The following is a 20,160-nucleotide window of genomic DNA, read 5'->3' on the forward strand; positions in this document are numbered from 1 at the left end:
TTTGTTAAAAGTCTTCAATAGCAACCATAAGAACATAACCCATGGTATTTATTAAAGATGGTTTCCAGACCCCTATAGGCATCGAACATTCGAAGAAAAGTTTATAATTTAGTTAGGGGCTGTTTAGACCTGCCGATTTCTCGTTTCAATGAGTGAGCGATGGCAGAGTTTGCCCGTTTGCTCTCAGGCAGCCTGTTTATACAGGCAGATACAGCGCAGGCTCCATCAAACGAGAAATCGCTCAGCCGTTCACAATCATTGTATAAGTAAACGAGAATGACTGAATGATCAGTAATTAAAACGAACGATTAGTGAACAAGCAAACGATCGTTCAATAGTTGGCTGTGTTTACACTGAACGATTATCGCCTTTAAGCCCCATTTACACCAACGATTATCGCTCAAAATTCGTTCAAACGATTGCTTTTGAGTGATGATCGTTGCGTGTAAATTCTTCCATCCTTCACTCTTCGGCTGAACGATGATTTTTTAAGTGAGCATAAAATCCATCCTTTAGCCAGAGAGAGACAGCAGGGACGGGCACACTGTGTTCTCCACTGGAGCAGCTGATTGCATGGTATTCAGCTGAGAGCCCGCAGCAGCCTGTGCGAAGGCAAGGCAGCTGAGTGCAAAGTCCAGACCACATGCTGGGATTTGCAAACAGCTGCTGGATGCTCATTTACATGCAAATGAAGCTGATAAAGTGCTAATTGGCATTAGTGCAAAATGATCACTAGAACTGTCAATCTTTCAATCGTTTAAAAGATTGTCTTTGCGTGTAAATGAGCCTTTACTTTTGTTGCTAAAGTCATCCCGCTGGTTACCAGATACCCGTCACATCTTGTTGACATGGTTGTTCCAATATTGTGATGAGATAGCCCAAATTTGGCTATTGTGGCCATGTGACATTTGCGACCTGTGTGCACGAAGACACAACAGCACTGAAATAAGCCACCAGGGCACATGCATTAAGGCATGATTGTTTTATACATAGGGATAGACAGTACTATTGTACCTTGTCACCACCGGAAGCTATTGGCTGAATTCTCTCCTCTGTGCTCCCTCAGTTACCACTCGGCCACGGGGCTTTCCCCTGCTGTAGCAGCGAGATCAGTCCGGCAACCACACTGTCCCCCATCCTGCTGTAGCAGTGAGATGCGGCTGCTGAGGGCTATTCCGCTCCTCATCCGCCTCTCAGCAGCGGCGCCAGTGACAGCTGCTGAAGGGAGAGGAGGCAAGGGGGAGCGGAGTAGCCATCAGCGGCCGCATCCCCTGAAAGTGCGGACAGCATTGGAACGGCCTCATCCACTGTACCCGGTGGAGTGGAGAGTCAAGTGGGGACAGCATAGGCAATGAGACTGTATTGATTTTTGCCTGCCCTGGAGGTTTAGGGTTTGTTTTCGTGTTAGGCTTACAGTATTAGCTCTACATGCTTCCATGGTAACACACCTGTAACATGGAAGCATGTAGAGCTAATAATTTAAGCCTAACCGTAAAACTAACCCTAAGCCTGGGGTCACACGGGGTGGATTTGCCACGAGAATTTCCCTGCAGCAAATCCACCTGCGGCTGCTAATCCCGGGGTTAGCCAGCCGCGTGGATGAGATTTCTCAAAAATCTCGTCCACACGGGGCGGCTAATCCCGGGGCGGCAAATCCAGATTCCCGGGACACAACATGTCCATTCTTTTTTTTTTTTATTTCTGCTGTGGCCGAGCTCTCCTCTATGGGAAAACTGGCCACACAAGAAAAGCATGCGGCGAAGCCGCTCCAAAACCCACAATGAAGTGCTGCGGGTTTTGAAGCTGCACTTTCCCGAGGGAAATCTCACAGTTTTTCGCTGTGGCAAAAACCACGAGATTTCCGCCGAGAATACAACCTGTGTGACCCCAGCCTAAGCCAGCAGCCCAGCCAAAAATCACTACAGATGCTGCTAAGACCTTCAACAATTCAGCCATTCAGGAGCTAGCGGCATGACAGGGGCGTTCCTCCATGCAAGCCCTGTCAAACCCCTAGTTTCCGGTGGTGACAAGGTATCACAGTACCGGGGTAGATGTCCTATGACTGGCGTTTCATACAATAGTCTTAGTGCAATGCCCACCACCGTAAGATGCAACAAATTAATAGGTGCATACATCTTTGGGCATTCCATGCACCAAAAAGCCAAACTTATACCAGCTATGAGCTGGTGTACATTATGTATTATGAGACCTGTTGCTGATCTTTCACCATTGGTATCATTCTGCCAGCAGTCCAGCCATTTCTCTTGTACATGATCACCATGATCATGGTGCGTATTGACTAATTGTATGTGCCATGCTGCTGTATTATGGAGCATACAGATTGCTACGTGCCTCAAGTTATATATAGAGGTTAGTTTTTTTTAAATTAAAAAATGCAAGTTTTGAGAAAAGAAAATGACATTCCAAAACATGCTGTATCATGGAGGCCTATCCTAGAAGTGTTGCTGCCACATGGCTTAAAGGGGCTGTCCAGGACTTTTACTATTGATGACCCAGCCTCAGAATAGGTCATCAATAGTTGATCGTGGGAGAAATCAATGGGTCCTGTGCCAGTAGTACCAACCCTGGGTACAGCAATGCTGAGAGCACCATCTGCTTCTAATGCTATCGGCACTGGCAATGGACTCTGAAGCCCAAGAGGCACACCCCTACGGATTGACTATTGCTGATCTATCCTGAAGGTCCCAGACAATCCCTTTATTATTAGTATGTATTGTCTCCATGCACCATTTCCACAGCTAAGAAACAGACAGCAAATAGCAGGTTTGCATTGCTCAAATTGAGAGAAAAGTCCAAAAAGATACAAAAAGTTAGCGTGCACCCTTGAAGACCGAATATCAGATCAAGAGGTCTTCCTGTTTGAGGTCTTATCAAGAAATCAATAACGGTTTGAAGCACACGAGCGATGAGATGGACAGCCGCATCCTACAGTAGTGAATCATTATATGGAGGGTACATACGGCTTGTAAGGTTATTTAACTCAAACTGGAGAATTTTGTTAATCATTCTTGATATTAAATGTGTTTTCGCAAGGAGACTAACACGGACTGTAACCACATACAAAAGGTCTGACTGCAGGAGAAGTCTACTTTGACCTAAACGCAGAAGGGCCGGTTGACACTACGGCAGAAGTGACCTGTCCTACAAGGACTGAATGATTGACAAAGCTGAAGAAGGGAACAATAGAAACAGAACTGTGCGCTCTACCACTGCTGTCAACTAATACAGCAAAGAAATTATTCATGAGCCTCGAAGCTGAAGAACTGCAGGCTGATGCTTCACAATGGGCACCCGATATGGCCAACTTACATAAACCTCACCCTACTCATAGCCATAGAAGCCTATACTCTACCATGCTGCACTCTCTCATAATGGGTTACTATTACTACAGAGTCTATCATTAGCTGACAGAGCCTTTATGTTCTCCAATAAGACAGATGGAGCCAAATGCTGTCCATGACAACCTACTAGGGGTGGACAAAAATATGGAAACACCATCCGAAATGTATGCCCTAAATTTGGTCTCTCCATGTCTCATTGAAAAAGAATTTATAATCCCATGTAACTTAGTGGAGGTAATAGGATACAAATGCTGCCAGGTAGAACTGAACATCTGCCCGAGAAACAAGCTTCCATTGGTCAGGGGTTTAAGCCACTCAGATGCTGTTACCAGATGGTTTCCAAAACCACCTAGAGCAGGGCAAGAGGTGAAGTAAACACAAATGTGGTGGGAAAGCTCTCAGCTAAGCAGGGGTCAAAAGGGCAGCTCAGCGCTAATGATTAAAATCCCATGCTTTTCGTACGGCGTTTCCATTTTTTTGTCCACCCCATACATTTAAAGCTATTCATCAGTAGGTGTGCAAGAAAAAGAAACACATGTGAGTGATGCCAAAGATGTTTGGCTTAATCTTCTATGAGACAATTCGAACAACCCATTTTGATAGTTGGGACTCCCCAGGAAAAGTAGCTGCCATTTCTCTGATCTACATACTCTCAGTAGATCAATAGGCCATTGATGCAATCCAACGACACATGATGTGCTCCAACGCAAGGAGAGAAAAAAAACTGTGTAGGAGCTCTTCAACCAAGGAACCGTGTGTAAGGGCTCCTGCCCACGGACAGATATTTGCTGCAGAATCCGTGGCAGGCGCCCGCATTGCGGATCTGCAGCAAATGGCGCCCATAGCATGCTATGGGAAATCGATTCTTCCTGCACACTTGTTGATACCAATTGCGGTTTCTGCAAGCAGAGGAGAAGAAAAAAATTACAGCATGCTCCATTTTTTTGCGGATTCTGCGTGGACAGCTTCCATTGAGGTCAATGGAAGCTGTCCGATATCGCGTCCCTTCCGCAATCACATTGCGGAAAGGTCGCAGATTCCACATCATTGCTAAGGCAATGATGCGGGGAAAGCAGACGGTTAGAGGGGAAAAAAAACTTCTGTACTGCGCATGTCCGACGGCCGTGCGAACCATCTGCAGTGCAGAAGAAAAAGAAACTAAACAGGTACGTGCAGACGCCGCTGCTGGCAGAGCCAGTTTCCGCCTGTGGAATCCGGTTCATGCCTACAGCCGGATCGGATTCCGCCTGTGAAATATCGCAGCGGAATCAGACTCGGCGCCCCCCAGAGACCCTAAACTCACCTGTCTGGATCCGCCGCGAGTGTCGCAGTGGAGCACATAATGCGTCGGCGCTGGGTGGAGACGTGCATTCCCGCAATACCTCTGCTGTGCTCACAGAGGAAGTATCGTGGGATGGATGGCTTCCATTGACTGCAATAGAAGCCGTCCGGGCGTTTTTCCGCACAGAATAGAACATGCTGCGATTCTCCCCCGCGAGTGAAAGAGTAAAAACAAAAAGTTGATTTCCGCTCGTGGGCAGGGGAGAATCATTTAACATAGCACAACTATGGACGGACATTGCTGCAGAATTCGCGGTGGGTGTCTGGCCGCAATTTCCGCAGCAATAACCCATCCATGGGCATTAGCCCTTTGGGTGATGATTTAAAAAAAAACAAAAAAAAAAAAAAAACACAGGTCTATCTGGTTCAGCCTATTATTCTGCAACGTTGATCCAGAAAAATGCAAAAAACCTTGCTCGGTAGAAGCCAATTTTCCTTTATGTTAGGGTAATATGGATGAGCACGTGCAATTGGGGCTCCGTTTATTTCAATGGTGCTGATGGAAATACCGAAGGGGGGCAGTAAGCCCGCAGTAAGGAAAGGGGACAGAGGACTCCTATTCTCATGATCAGGTGAGACCCCAGCAATCAGCAAGTTATCTGCAACCACCCCCTTAAAACATCCAAATGCACTATAACCGATGATTTATACATTCGCCATCTTTGGTGGTAAATTGCTATCTTTGCGGCTGTTAACTGACCGCGGTGCTGAGTTCGTTCCCGTTTTTTGCATCGGTATATGAAGTTATCTTGCATTCTTCATCAGTCTGCCGGGAGGAACTCATAATGGAAATGATAGGTTTCCCCAAAAATCGGACTTTACTGAAGTGTAACCTTTGCTTTTATACACGTTAATGTATTAAACCGCTGCATTACATTGTAATCAACAATACACAGCTTTTCCACATCTGGAGAGCTGCTTTCGGTCTACAAATAGCCCTCCACTGTGGGGGGGGGGGGGGGGGGGCCTGATGACGTCCACAATCCCTAATGGGACATTGGGAAAGAGGGGAGCTTCAGCCCCTGTAAAGTGGCGTCACGTCCCGATCCCACCAATAACACCCACCCGATCAGAATAAATATCGCTGCAACCAAATTTTAGAAAATCATTAGAAAATTTGTAATTTGGGTGAAATGCAGAAAAAAAAAGGGCATAAAATGCAGAATATGAAGCTGCCCGAGCCACGGTGAGCAGGTTAGAATATACTGTGTCAATGGAGACAGATACATAATGACACTAGGCAACCATTACATTGTAGCTCATAGCAAGGAAGGCGTGACCGTGCTGTAGACACAACCATACACTACACCCCATATATACAGCAGCTTCCATATAACATCACTCAGCCTAGATCTCCCCTTACAGCCACTATTTTCTTCCATTTACTCCCATTTACTCCATAATGCCCGTACCTTGTAGATGAGCGCTCAGCATCAGTTGCTCCTTCCTCCTCCTCAGTCTGGAGCACAACCCCGTGACGTCACTGCTCGTCACCGCCAGGAGCGCTCAGGGAATGAGCCGGATCCATACAGTCTCCTCTGGTTAACAAGATGATAGAAGAACACATATGTATGCAAGAGCTTTATTTAACACAGGTCCAAGCGCCCATAGTTATGACTTTATTGGTTTGTGGTCAGGAAGACTGTGCTGCCCACAAAAAACATGGCCGCTGAGGGCATCTGCTGCCTGTCACGTGACACGTTATCCTGGAGGATTGGGTGGGGGAAGGGAATATGCCGCAGTGAGGAAGGCGGGGTCACATGACTCACACTGTGCTCGTGACGTAGCCTCGCCTGCCGTCATGTAGACGGGCGCTGTGTGTTGTGAGGAGAAATATGTGTCATGGTGTACGACAGGGAGGAAAGAGAGAAATAAAATAAGGATAGGGACAGTATTAGGATCATTTACATGAGGGTCCATGTCTTATCCCAAAAGCAGGCCCAGCGAGTCGGTATAGCGTATTCCGCACACGTATTTTGCGCGCGGAATGCGCCGTACCAGTCTAACATAGGCGGCCATGTTACCACATGCGCAAGAAAATAACAGCATGTTGTATCTGGGTGCTTATTACACGCCAAGATAGTACATGGCAATGGGCGGCCATCTTTGTCGTTGTGTACTGACTGCCTGCGGCACGCATATATCTTGCAGCTGGCGCACTGCGAGGTACGGCGGCCTCCGGCGGCCCTCACACAGTTTTTTTGGGCCTTTTTAGAGGCTTGTGAATGAATAACACCCATGAATTTCATGGGTTTTTAATAAGCCTTTTCAAGTATTTTTTTTATATTCACGTAGTTTCTTTTTTTTTCTTCAATTGACTTTATTTATATAGACGTCTATGGAAAAGCACTTAAAAAAAGGCCGTGCTTAGGCCGGACTAACAAGACTATACGCGAATTTGCACGCATGAGCGCAGAGATGGCTAAAAAAGGCAAAAAAAATGCCAATTGAAAAGAGTTCTCTTTTTACTGCGCAATTACGAAGCGCTTCACGTATCTCCTACATGATTTTGCCCGCACTGACTCTATGGGGGTTTTTTGGTGCGCAAATGCACAAGAAAATAGAGCCCGCTGTGCTTATGGAGTTTTTTTGTGCGCAACCGAAATACGGATCGATCTTCATGTATTAAATGAGTCATGGCTAAAAGTAATCTATTCACAAGTACCCTGTCAATCCATGGGGGCCATACTGTGCGGATTGCGTTCACAAATACATGCGCAAATACAGCCACTTGCGTCCGAGCTTAGAAAATGCTGCTTTTGAAAAAAATGCAATGGACCCAAAAAAAATGCGGCCAAAGTGAGAAAAAATGGCACAAAAAGATAACGTTTTCACTGCGCTACATAATCCCACCGCTGACATCAGGACGTGGCGCTTCTTTCCCACAGAATGGCAGATAATGCTGGGAAATACTCCGCATTTTTATTAAAAACACTAAAAGGGAGATCAGATTTTTCCGACATCTAGAAAAAGCCAGCTTGCGCAAAACTTTTACGACTTTTTGAAACGCATGCTACTCTGCACCACTTTCCTGAAAAGGAGGCATGGCCGGAGGGGGTATAGCGGCCTCGAGAAATTGCCGATTATAGCAGAATTTTCTCCAGCTCTTAGCTGCCGTAGATTTCTGCGTGGGTTCGCGGAGGAACCCAGATGCGCCAAATATACGGAAGAGCGCGCGCCTCTTTATATATTGGGTGTATTGTGTACCGCTGAGGATAATATTAACACGGGCGGATGAAGCATCACTCTTCATAAATCTTCCCTCAGGCCTGGGTCACACGGGTGTATGTTTTTTTGGGCCACGTATCTGCACAATTGCCGTTGCGTTTATGTGTGTGCGCATCTGCGTGTTTTGCTGTAATTATTGCGCGCAATTTGCGTGCACAAAAGAGAACGCAACCGTGATATTAGTGATTGCAAAGGGCAGTAAGTCTAATTACTTCAACGTGTTCTTTCCCTGCAGAAATACGCAGGAAAATAAAGCATGGTGCGTATTGTTCTGTGTGACCAAAATGCGTGGGAAAGTACGCTTATGTGAAAGAAGCCGACGGCCTCCATTTACTGCGGACTGTAATACGCTACGCAAATATGTTTGTGTGAATCCGGCATTAGTGTGAAACCACCCAATGCAGGTTCTTAAAGGGGTTGTAAAGACATTGGAGTCGTGTGGATGACTACAATGGCCATCCGTGCACCATAATTGTGTCACAAATTACTACAAAAATGGACTACATGGCGTATGCCACATCGATCATGTTTAGAGATGAGCGAGCACCCAAATGCTCGGGACCTCGTTATTAGACTCGAGCATTTTTGTATGGAGTCTCTCGCTCTTTCCAAAAAAATTGACATTGGCGTGCGCAGTGTCGCGGCAGGGAGGGGCCAAAACTGACACGTCACAGCGGAGAGGGGCAAAAAACTGGGGCAGGGTCGAACACAGCATGATGCTCGCTTAAGTAGCGAGCACCATCGAGTATGCTAATACTCGAACGATCATCAAGCTCAGAAGAGTACATTCGCTCAGAGTACGGTCTAGAAAATGAGGTGTAGCCAGGGGGGATTGTGCAATGAGCCGCATGTATTAAACGGCGCAACATTTTTTAAAGCAAAAAGCAGAATATATAGCATTATCTAAACGCTGTAAAAAGCGGTGTGTGAGAAGAGGCCTAGGGAGGTCATTTTTGCAATCCTGGCACCTGCAGTGTGTGACGGGCATTGTCGTGCAACACGAGGACACCTTTGGGGAGCTTTCCTCAAAGTTTTTCCTTAATATTTTGCCTCAGCTTTGTCAATAACGAACAGTAATGTGTTGCATTCATGGTTGAACCCTTTGGGAGGCAGTCCATGAGCAGATCTCACTTCTTAGAACCCTATAATGGTAGAGTTGGAAGGGACCTCCAGGGTCATCGGGTCCAACTCCCTGCTCAGTGCAGGATTCACTAAATCATCCCAGACAGATGTCTGTCCAGCCTCTGTTTGAACACTTCCATTGAAGGAGAACTCACCACCCCCTGTGCTAACCTGTTCCAGTCATTGATCACCCTCCCTGTCTAATATCTAATCTGTGTCTCCTCCCTTTCAATTTCATCCCATTGCTTCTAGTCTTTCCTTGTGCAAATGAGAATAGGGCTGATCCCTCTGCACTGTGACAGATATTTGTAGACAGCTATTAAGTCTCTTCTCAGCCTTCTGCTTCTGCACTGACCTTTGCACACGGACGTCTTTTGCCTGGGGAAACCACTGTGCCTCCATTCCTTAGACTGTTCCTTTGTAGATCCATGTCTCATCACCAGTTACCAGTTTGTCCCGGAAATATGACTCATTTCTTGCTAAATTCTCCAAGACAGCCACCAATGTCTCCACACGTCTCCTCTTCTGTTCAGTTTTCAAAAGTTTTGGGATCCACTTGGCTGTAAGCTTTCTCGTTCCCAAGACGTTGTGGATAATGGTACCAACTCTCTCCCGTGATATCCCCAGATATGTAACAATACTTTTGGCTGATATTTGGCGGTCCTCCATGATCAGGTCATAGATGGCTTTCAAATTTGCAGGCAAGGAGACAGAGACCGGCCTCCCATTCGGTATCTCACTTTCTACACCGAAAGGGCCAGTTTGAAAATTTACAACCTAACGTTTCACTGTTGCATATGAAGGGCCACTGTCACCCAAAAATGTGACATTTCATCATGGATCTGCTTTGCAGCTGTCCCTTGGAGAAACAGGAACTTAATTATAGTCCTATGCTCTTCCACACTGAATGTCTTTGGAGATGCTGCCTTGTTCACTTAAGTTAAAATCATAGGTAGGTAATTTTTGCATCATTGAATATAGACAAGTACAATTTACAGCTTCCTGGCTCAATTTTTTTCTGGGTAAGGCTCAATACTTATCAGCACCACCTCCTATATATATATATATATATATATATACAGTATTTGAATGCCAGCCATGAGGTGGCATAAGTAGGAGAAACGAGACTAACATGTCCTGCAAGTTAATTGTTATGCAGTGTAAAATATAATATAGTCAATGACATCATCACATATGACTCACTAAAGGACCTGTGATGACGGTTGTGTCAGGACCAGCGGCTCACGGGTCCTCCGTGCCCTCGCCACCGGTCCAGCAGCAGGTGGCTTAGAATTCTGTGCAGCCCCCTCCCGTTCTTGGTACTGTGTCTGAACCACGGGCAACACCTCCAGACTTCTTTTCCACGGAGAGGTCAGTTTTTTGCATTCAGGGAAGGCTGCAAGCTCTATTTTGACCTACAACCCCACAACTCTGGCACGGAATACCAGAAAGTGGGTTTCGTGGTAACTTTTCTGAGGGGAGAACCCCAAAATTGGGCCTTCTCCTTACTCTCCCACCCGAAAGTCACTTGACACCTTTTTTGCTGCCTTGGGTCAACTATATGACGAACCTGACCATGCTGCCTTCGCAGTTTCTAAACTCCTGGCCTTACGCCAGGGTCGGAGGGTAGCTGAGGACTATTGTACTCAATTTCACCAAGACTGCACAGAGTCTGGGTGGAACGACGCTGCCTTGAAGGAACTGTTTTTGGCCAGCCTATCGGGGGGCCTCAAGGACCTCTTGGTGGCGCACCCGGAACCTAAGACCTTGGAGCAAGCCATGTCCCTGGCCATCTGGTCCGACCGACGCTTGAGGGCCAGACGCTCGACTCGGACCAGTCCTGTCCGTACATCCACATCTTCGGTAGTTCCGACCTTAACACCTCCCACAGCAAAACCCATGGAGGAACCTCTGTGTCTACTGTGGGGAGCCGGGTCATCGCATTATGACCTGCGAGAAGAAGCCGCGTCAGGGAAACTTCTGCTCCCAGGCAGTTGACGGGAGGACTGTCTAGGAGCTAAGGTACTCCCTAAGAGGTCTAAAATGTTGTTGCCCTGCACCTTAGAATTTCACTCTTTCTACTGTGCCGGGCAAGTGCTTCTTGATTCTGGAGCTGCTGTTAATTTTGTTAACTTCGATTTTGTGACTAAACTGCCTGGGTTATTTCTTTGTCTAGATTCTGGTCTCTGGTGTCAACTCTACTCCCTTGCAGGCTGGTTTTGTAAGCCTGGTTACCCCAGAGTTACGGTTCACTATAGGGGCCCTACATTCTAAGTCCTGTACTTTTCTGGTGATGAACAACCTATCTGTGGACGTTGGGTTAGGGCTACCCTGACTAAGGGAACACAACCCCGTAATTAATTGGGACACGTTGGAACTGGTCAAGTGGAGTTCTCGCTGTGCCAACCATGTGCGGCCGTTGGAGGTGAATATCTCCACCTGCGAGGGGATTGAGCTACCTGACTACCTCTCTGAGTTTTCGGACGTCTTGCCTTAACAGCTATCTGAAGCCTTGCCTCCCTATAGAGAATGGGGTCGTAAGATAGATCACATTCTGGGGGCCAAACTTCCTAAAGGCCGCATCTACAATGTTATGGTTCCGGAGAGGGAGTCTATGAAGGATTATATCCAGAATAGTTTGGCCAGGGGGCACATCTGGCCCTCCGAGTCTCTAGTAGGTGCTGGGGTTTTCTTTGTGGAGAAGAAGGACGGGGGTCTTAGGGAGCTAAACAAGATCACTGTCAGAAATCAATACGCCCTTCCGCTCACCCCCGACCTCCTCAACCAGGTCATTGATGCCCAGTGGTTCTCTAAACTCGACCTAAGGGGAGTTTACAACCTCATTCGTATTTGGGAGGGGGATGAGTAAAAGACGGTATTCAATACGCCTCTCGGTCACTTTGAGTACCTTGTCATGCCTTTTGGGTTGTGTAACGCCCCTGCTATTTTTCAAGGGTTAATGAACTCCGTTTTTCAGGACATCATGGTTGTGTTCGTCGTAGTGTACCTAGACAATATTCAGATTTTTTTCCCCTGACTGTGAGACACACCAGGTACATGTTCAAACCGTCCTAACTCGACTCAGGGCTAACCAGTTATTTGCTAAGATTAAATAGTGTGTTTTTGGGGTGCAGAAAATATCATTTTTAGGGTATGTCATCACTCCATGGGATATCCAGATGGATCCGGGGAAGGTAAAAGCTATCACAGAGTGGGCCCAACCAGTCGCTCTAAAGGCCCTACAGTGCTTCTTGGGGTTCGCTTATTATTATCGCAAGTTCATTAAGAATTTAATGATCTCACCAGTAAAGGGGCGGTTGTGAGTGCCTGCTCCCCTGATGCTCTGGTGGCCTTCGCTACCCTGTAGGCTGCCTTTTCTTACGCGCCCGTTCTTGTCCAACCAGACCTGTCTTGCCCGTTTGTGGTGGAGGTGGATGCCTCCAAGCTTGAAGTAGGGGCGGTACTTTCTCAGGGACCGTCTACACTAACGTATTTTAGACCGTGCACTTACTTTTCTAGAAAATTTTCCTCTGCAGAACGGAATTACGATGTAGGCAATCATGAGTTACTGGCTATTAAATGGGCATTTGAGGAGCGGTGGCATTTTTTGGAGGGAGCATACGCCATCAGATCATGGTGCTCGCAGACCATAAGAACCTTATATATTTAGATTCAGCTAAGAGGTTGAATGGTCGACAAGCCCGTTGGGCTCTATTCTTTTCTCGTTTTAACTTTCTAGTTACATACCGTCCTATGCAGGCGGGCACGGGCGGAAATTCTGCTGGAAATCCTGCCACAGAATTTCTGCCCATGTTCAGGGGGCCTAACATAGTATGTTATTCATATATTCCAGTATTTTCTGGAAGCCAATATCCTTCCACAGCCACTCTGCAATGTGAGCTCCCAGCATACCGCAAGCCACATCTCAGCATTGCCCTAATTTCTCTAAACCATCAGGAGATCTGGCTTTCAGTACCATCTCTATGCTGACAGCACCCCGTTATACACCTCTTCTAGTGACATCACAGCACCAGTCTTCCAGAACGCCACTGACTGTCTGTCCGCTGTCTCTAAGACTATGTCCTCTCTCTACCTAAAACTAAACCTTTCAAAAACTGACCTACTGGTGTTTCTGCCCTCCACTAACCGACCTCATCCTGACATCTCCATCTCAGTGTGTGGCACCACCATAGCTTCTAGACAGCTGTCTTGGGGTTATAGTCAACTCCAATCTTTCCTTTACCCCCTACATTCAATCTCTTGCCCGAACATGTCACCTGCACCTCAAGAACATTGCAGAAATCTGCCACTTTCTCACCATGGACGGGCTAAAAATGCTTATTGTTGCCCTCACCCACTCTCAACTCGATTACTCCAACTCGCTGCTGATCGGCCTCCCCGGCTCCCGACTCAACTCTCTCCAGTCCATCCTGAATGTTTCAGCCAGGCTCATCTTCCTGTCCAGCCGCTACTCAGATGCCTCTGCCCTGTGCCAGTCACTGCACTGGCTACCTGTCAAATACAGAATTCAATTTAAACTCATCACCGTCATCCACAAAGCTCTCCATAGCACATTGCTTCCCTCATCTCAATCCACCACCCCGCCCGCGCCCTGTGCTCTGCTAACAAAATCAGATTAAACGCCCCTTTTAACCCAAACCTCTCATTCCCGCCTCCAAGACTTCTCCAGAGCAGCACCAGTCCTCTGGAACACGCTACCCAAAACTATCCGGACAATCTCTGACACACCAAATTTCAGGTGTGCTCTAAAAACGTACCTCTTCAGGGAGGCATACCATATCTCCTAAACCAAACCCCTCTTTACTCCACCTGATAACATGCTCACTGTCATACCAACTGCAATCCCTGCTAGCCATAGTCAGCCGGTCCCTGAAGTCATACCGATTGAGCCACCAAACAGCTTATGTCTGACCATTGTCTATGTGTATAGCATCCCTCACTCCCCACCTCGCCATACCGTGCACATCTCCAGCCCTTTACCTTCTGTATCACCCCATTATCTGTAGTATGTAAGCTCGTTGGAGCAGGACCCTCACCCCTACTGTATCCATCAATTGATTACTACATGTAAATGTGGTTTTGTTTCTGTTCCCGCTCTCTTGTAATCACTGCGGAATATGTTGGCGCTATATAAATAAAGATTATTATTACCTGGCAAGGGCTACTTATGTACCTCAACTGAAAAAATAAAGGAAAAATAAACTTTTTGCTTGATTAGAGGAGTGATTGTCATGAGTCCAATTTTGTATCTGACCTTTAAAAGATTCGATACATTTCAAACAGTAAGAAGAAAAACTATGTAGCTGTCAAGTCAAACCACAACTCTGGTGGCAGTCACTGAAACTAGAAAAATGACTGGTGAGAGGAACATACAGGACTTTCCATTCAAACCTCAAACCATCAGTATACAATTATGACAAATTATAAAACACTAGGCGAAAGAAAAACTCAGGCCACATTTATCAAAATTGTCTAATAAGTAAAATTGTCTTTGTTGCCCATAGCAAGTAATCACAGCTCAGCTTTAATTTTCGCATACATCGTTATAAAGTGCAAATTATCCCACAATTGAAGCCAGACAATATGCCATGCAGACAGGAATTTGCTACCACGATGCTTGATCATAGCAACACCAACAGTCACTTTCTTGGAAACCTCTTGTTCTCAGACGAGGCCACATTTCATCTGTCAGGGTACGTCAAATCGACAGAACATGGGAACCTTAAATCCTCGTGTCTACAGAGAACATGTCTGAGATAGCTTGAATGTTTGGTGTGGTGTAATGAAGGGCAGGAATATTGGTCCCTATTCTGGCTCCATATACCTTGACATGTTGGTACAGTTCCTGTAACCCCAAGTAGCGTGTCTATAACCTAACATCACCTTCCAGCAATATGGGGCTCCCTCACTTTAAATGGATATACAGAGTTCCTCAATACCAGCTTTCCAGATCGCTGAATTGGAGAAATTTGGTGGTTGCGCCATTCATCAGATCTTACTCCGCTGGATTTCTTCTTTTGGCGTTACATTGAAGGACTGTGTTAGAGATGAGCGAGCATACTCGCTAAGGGCAATTACTCGATCGAGCATTGCCCTTAGCAAGTACCTGCCCGCTCGGAAGAAAAGGTTCGGCTGCCGGCGGCGGTCAGGAAGCGGCAGGGGAGAGCGGGGAGGAACGGAGGGGAGATCTCTCTCTCCCTCTCTCCCCCCACTCCCCCCTACTCACTGCCGCAACTCACCTGTCACCAGCGTTGGCAGCCGAACCTTTTCTTCCAAGCGGGGAGATACGCGCTAAGGACAATGCTCGATCGAGTAATTGTCCTTAGCGAGTATGCTCTCTCATCTCTAGACTGTGTATTCACGACAACAGTGAATAATCTTGCAGTTCTGTGAGCCTGCATCCATGATAACATGGTAAAAGTGGACTATTTGTAGCGAATGTGTCAAGAAACTGAGTACAGACTGGAAATTGTTCATGCTGTCAATGGGGCACATGTAGAGGATTATTGGTTTGTGCCAAAAAAAGTTTAAGTTGTTCTTACATTTCCTGTAGATTCATTTTCCTACCATTCATACTTACTGCTCTGCGAACTGATAAGAGGTGAAAATGGAACATCCTGTATTTTCAGACATATTAAAGTTACTGTAAGCGGAAATGTAGACAAATAATTTTTCACCATTTAGTTCTATCCATCACAAAACAAAAAGCAATCTATCTCCTTATGTTTATTTTTATTTTTTTAACTTTGTTTTATTCAAAGATGTTGCAATGTTAGTACAAGATACATAATTGTATGCAGATTTTACAGCGTTCATTCTGTCTTTGTACACAAAAGAGCAATACAAAATATGGCATTATAAAGACAGTACAAAATTTCTTCAGATTTTTTTCTCCTTTTTTTTCTTTGCTTCTTCTTATAAACAGAAATGACTCAGAATTTGTTACTTTATATTTTCAATAAACAAACTTATTGGCCTCCATGTGTGTTTTTTTTCTAGCTCCTTATTTATTATAGAATTGGTCATTTTTTTCTTCTTCGTTTCTTGTGTCTCTTTAGTCTCCCCTACTGGCAGACTGTATGTAGTGCATGTGGCAGTCGTACAGTCTGCGCCTGAAAAAGACAATGTCAAGCAGCAATTACATAGAAAAATAACACGTGTGCTGTTTCCGTGTTTTCTTATTCTCTTCCACAGCAGCTGTTGTGTTCATGAACATTCTGTAAATAATGCTAATTTAATCAATTAGTTAAAGGGGCATTCTGGGTTTTTGCTATGACCTGTCTTCAGGATAGGTCAAGAATAGTTGATCAGCGGGGGTTCCAATGCTTGTGACTTCCACAGATTAGCTGATCCTCCGGCCCGCTGGACATCTGCATTGGTGGTCAAAGCCGGAGGTGTAATGGGAAGCTTCACTCCCATTTAAATAAATGGGAGCTATACTTTCTATAGCATTTCTGGCTCTGATCCCAATGTGGACAGAGCTGTCAACACCTGGCTTGTCCCTGAGGATAGTTCATCAGTACTGCAATGGGTCAAATGCATGCAATACCCCTTTAAAGTTGCAGTAAAGGGATATTAACACATGAACTCTTGAAGCTATTATTGCTTGTTTAGTTTAGTCTTTAAGCCCCTGAGTGGAATGTGACACTTCTCTTCTACATACTGTATGGGTCCACAAGTGTCACTCCTAAGGCCTCATGTCCACGGGGAAAATCAGGCCCCCTACGGATTCTCCATGGAGAATCCGTAGCGGGTCTCTCCTGCCCCGCGGACATGAGCGCTGAAAATAAGAATAAACTTACCCGCAGAGGACCAGGCAGGTCTTCTCTTCTTCACGGCCGGATCTTCTTTTTTGCCGGCGGATGTACTCAGCACGCCGGCAGCGTGCCGCGCGCATGCGCAGGGCACATCCGCCGGGCCGAAGAAAGAAGATCCGGCCGTGAAGAAGAGAAGACCTGCCCGGTCCGCTGCGGGTAAGTTATTCTTATTTTAGGTCTCCCGCGGATCCGGACGGCTTCCATAGGCTTCAATAGAAGCCTGCGTCGACCTGCACGAAAATGGAGCATGTCACGTTTTTTTTCATGCTCCATTTTTTAAAATTCACTTTTATTGACCATCCGCAGGTATTTATCTACCCGCGGGTGGTCAATGCATCCCTATGGGATGCGGATCCGCATGCGGGTGATCCGCTGCGGATTTAAAATCATATTTTGCCCGTGGACATGAGGCCTAACAGTTGATGTGCAGTTCTTTTGTCTTTTATAATCATTCAAAACATGTATCAACATGGTTGAAATCTAGAACTCATTATATTTTTACCCAGCGCTGTGTCCCTTGTGACATGCAGCAGAGGACACATCAGATGTTGGCTTCCTGGTGCCCATAGGGTACACAGGCTGGCAGCGCTTTTAAATGACCAGCGGGCACACCCAGCTTTTTCATTGTCCAATACAGAGAAAATCCTGTCTAATTAAAGCACCCTCCCCCACTACAGTGTGCCTGAGCAATTAGTTCTGCTGGGTATGCAAAAGTCTTCACTAGTTCTAGCTTGACCCGTGCTGGCATTACTCAGCTTTACCATCTTCTTCATTGCTGACCTCAGCTTGCTTCTGGACCATGCGATATCTGTCTGCTGCCTGGCCTGACCCTTGGCCAGCAAAATTATATATCATTACACAATAATTCTGCTGTCCTGATCTTGGCGCTGTTACACAGCCATGTCTCTGCTCTTTCAGTACCATGCTATCGTTACTCTGACCAGTTTATATTAGCTGCCACAACACTACTTTTTGGGTAACAGTGCAGTGAAGACTAGATCCCAACTGATGGGGTTAAAGGGTAAATACAGGGAACCCCAGGTGCTTCCCTCAAGAATTGTCCCAAACCAAAATGGTTTGTAGCATGGCAGGTCTACATTTGCTGTTCCGACAAAAATTAATTCCCCACCTCCACAATTAGGGTCCTAAGATGAAAGGTTATGAACACCTTTGGGTGGGGATGTTTCCACTTAAATGCATATATTTAGGCTGAAAATTATTTTTGCAATAGAATTCAATTAAAGATTCTGCACCGTTTATCGTCTGCAGTTTCTACATATCTCTGTATATAGAAACTGCAACCTAAGGCTTTATTCATACGAGCGTATATCGGCCACACTTTCATGCCCAGCCGATATACGCTGCCAATCTCATGCACTGGTTTACAATGCATAAGTTCAGATGGTCGAATTTTCACACGTAAAAGCGCCCGGCCAGCCAAGATGGCAGATACGGTGCGCATTTCGGCTGGGTGCTTTTACGTCGGCCAGGAAAGATAGTTCAGGAACTATCTTCCTGGCTGGAATATGGTGATGGCTCCCATAGATTCCTATGGGAGCCTATGGTAACTGCCAGAGAAGGTTAGGCGGGAGGGCGTTTAGCAGCATGTTCTTCTCTCCGTCCCTTGCCAGCTGTTTGCAATTGGAGAGGGCAGGAGCCAGTTGTTAAGCTCCCACCCCGTCTTGCCCTTCACATTGCTGGCAGCTGAGAGGGGGTGGGAGCTTAGCCAACTAGCTCCTGCCCCCTTCCCTTGCCAACAGCCAGCGAGGGGGAGGAAAGGGGAAGGCAGTTTAGCGGAGCTAAACTGTCTCCACCCCCCTGATGGCAATCCGCGCTCGGCGTACATGCGCCGGACCTAGGCCATCTGAACGGTCACACAAACGGCAGATTTGTGCGCCAGTGCACACGATTTTCTTTCGCGCTGTGGCCCTGACACTGCTGACCAAAAATAGCTACGCTCATTTGAATGAGCCCTAAGTTTCCATAGGAGATCCGTCAGTGAGGCTGACTGACTGCTTGGTTTTCATTCGGGCAGAAAATATTAACCAGGAGGTGAATGAGTACAGCAGAGCAATCAACGGGTGTGTATGCGCTCCCATCAGGTGACATGTTATATAACAGAAGATGCTGAAGAGGTTGAAATACAGTTGTAGGCTTCATTCACGCGACCATCTGAGGCATTGGTTTCCAATGCATTTGTTCACACGGACCAATATACGGCGCGTAAATATCTTTTACCCGACATACGGCGGCGGCTCCCATAAACTCCTATGCAAGCTCGAAAAAAAGGACATTTTAGCAGCGTCCAAAACTGCGAAAAGTTTACAGGTGCCCCTATGTAGGCATTGGAAGGCATCCCGAGGACTTTTGCAAAGTGAGGGTTTTCCAGGGTGCGACGTATTTTTCACTAAAACATCACTCCCGATCATGTGAATGGGCGAGAAAACATCCGGTCATGCAATATTACAGCACAGCCGAGAGAACACAATAACGCATACGCTCATGTGAAAGAGCCCTTATGGGAATAGATTGAAGGCAACTTGTAATTTTATTGATTGCCACTCTAGGCTACTGAGTCGGGGTAGTGTGGCAGGGGGCTCACTCAGGGGCGTAACTATAGGGGATGCAGGGGATGCAGTTGCACCCGGGCCCAGGAGCCTTAGGGGGCCCATAAGGCCTCTCTTCTCCATATAGGGAGCCCAGTACTATGAATAAAGCATTATAGTTGGGGGTCCTTTTACAGGTTTTGCATTGGGGCCCGGGAGCTTCAAATTACGCCTCTGGGCTCACTTAATGACTGACAGCTAGCGCTATGTTTCCAGTGGAGAGAAAGTGACAGATCAGCTTCAACAAACACTTATGTAGTCTGTAATCGGTAATTAAACAGTATGACTCCTGCCGAGAAGGGTTACCAGCCCTGCTCTATTTTCAACACATTTACATAATAAGAGCAATTGTGTTATAACAACATATTAGGAAGTTGCTGTTTATGCAGTTCCTTCTTATGTTAAGTACCTCCTGACCAGAGATAGCCTACAAAGCCTTTCCCTTTTTTGAACACTAAGCATCAAGAGGCATAAATTCCAGCTATCCTGTGAAGAATGTGATTTGACTTTCCATTCACATCTCAGTCCCTGCAGCCAAGATTTCACAGTTCTTCTATTTAAAAGTCAAGTTCACTGTGTTTTATAGTGAACATCTTTAGCTTGTTTATTAAAGTTTTCATTAAAAATAAATGAAATCTGACCAATCATACATACCTGGTATGG

The 20,160-nt window shown here is 46.2% G+C and overlaps 1 protein-coding gene across 4 annotated transcripts in view; it reads right to left on the minus strand.

The window, feature by feature from the left end:
- ATP6V0A1 (ATPase H+ transporting V0 subunit a1) overlaps positions 1-6,295 on the minus strand; it is a 79,575-nt gene extending 73,280 nt beyond the window's left edge. Inside the window, exon 1 of one of the 4 annotated variants that reach the window (XM_066585883.1) lies at positions 6,116-6,295. The gene's annotated coding sequence lies outside the window, so the exon portion shown is untranslated. The remainder of the gene's footprint in view (positions 1-6,115) is intronic. The other 3 variants (XM_066585884.1, XM_066585885.1, XM_066585886.1) reach the window with 3 other exon arrangements.
- Between the last annotated feature and the right edge of the window lie 13,865 nt (positions 6,296-20,160).

The sequence above is a fragment of the Eleutherodactylus coqui genome, chromosome 13, assembly GCF_035609145.1.
Source record: "Eleutherodactylus coqui strain aEleCoq1 chromosome 13, aEleCoq1.hap1, whole genome shotgun sequence".
NCBI lineage: Eukaryota > Metazoa > Chordata > Amphibia > Anura > Eleutherodactylidae > Eleutherodactylus > Eleutherodactylus coqui.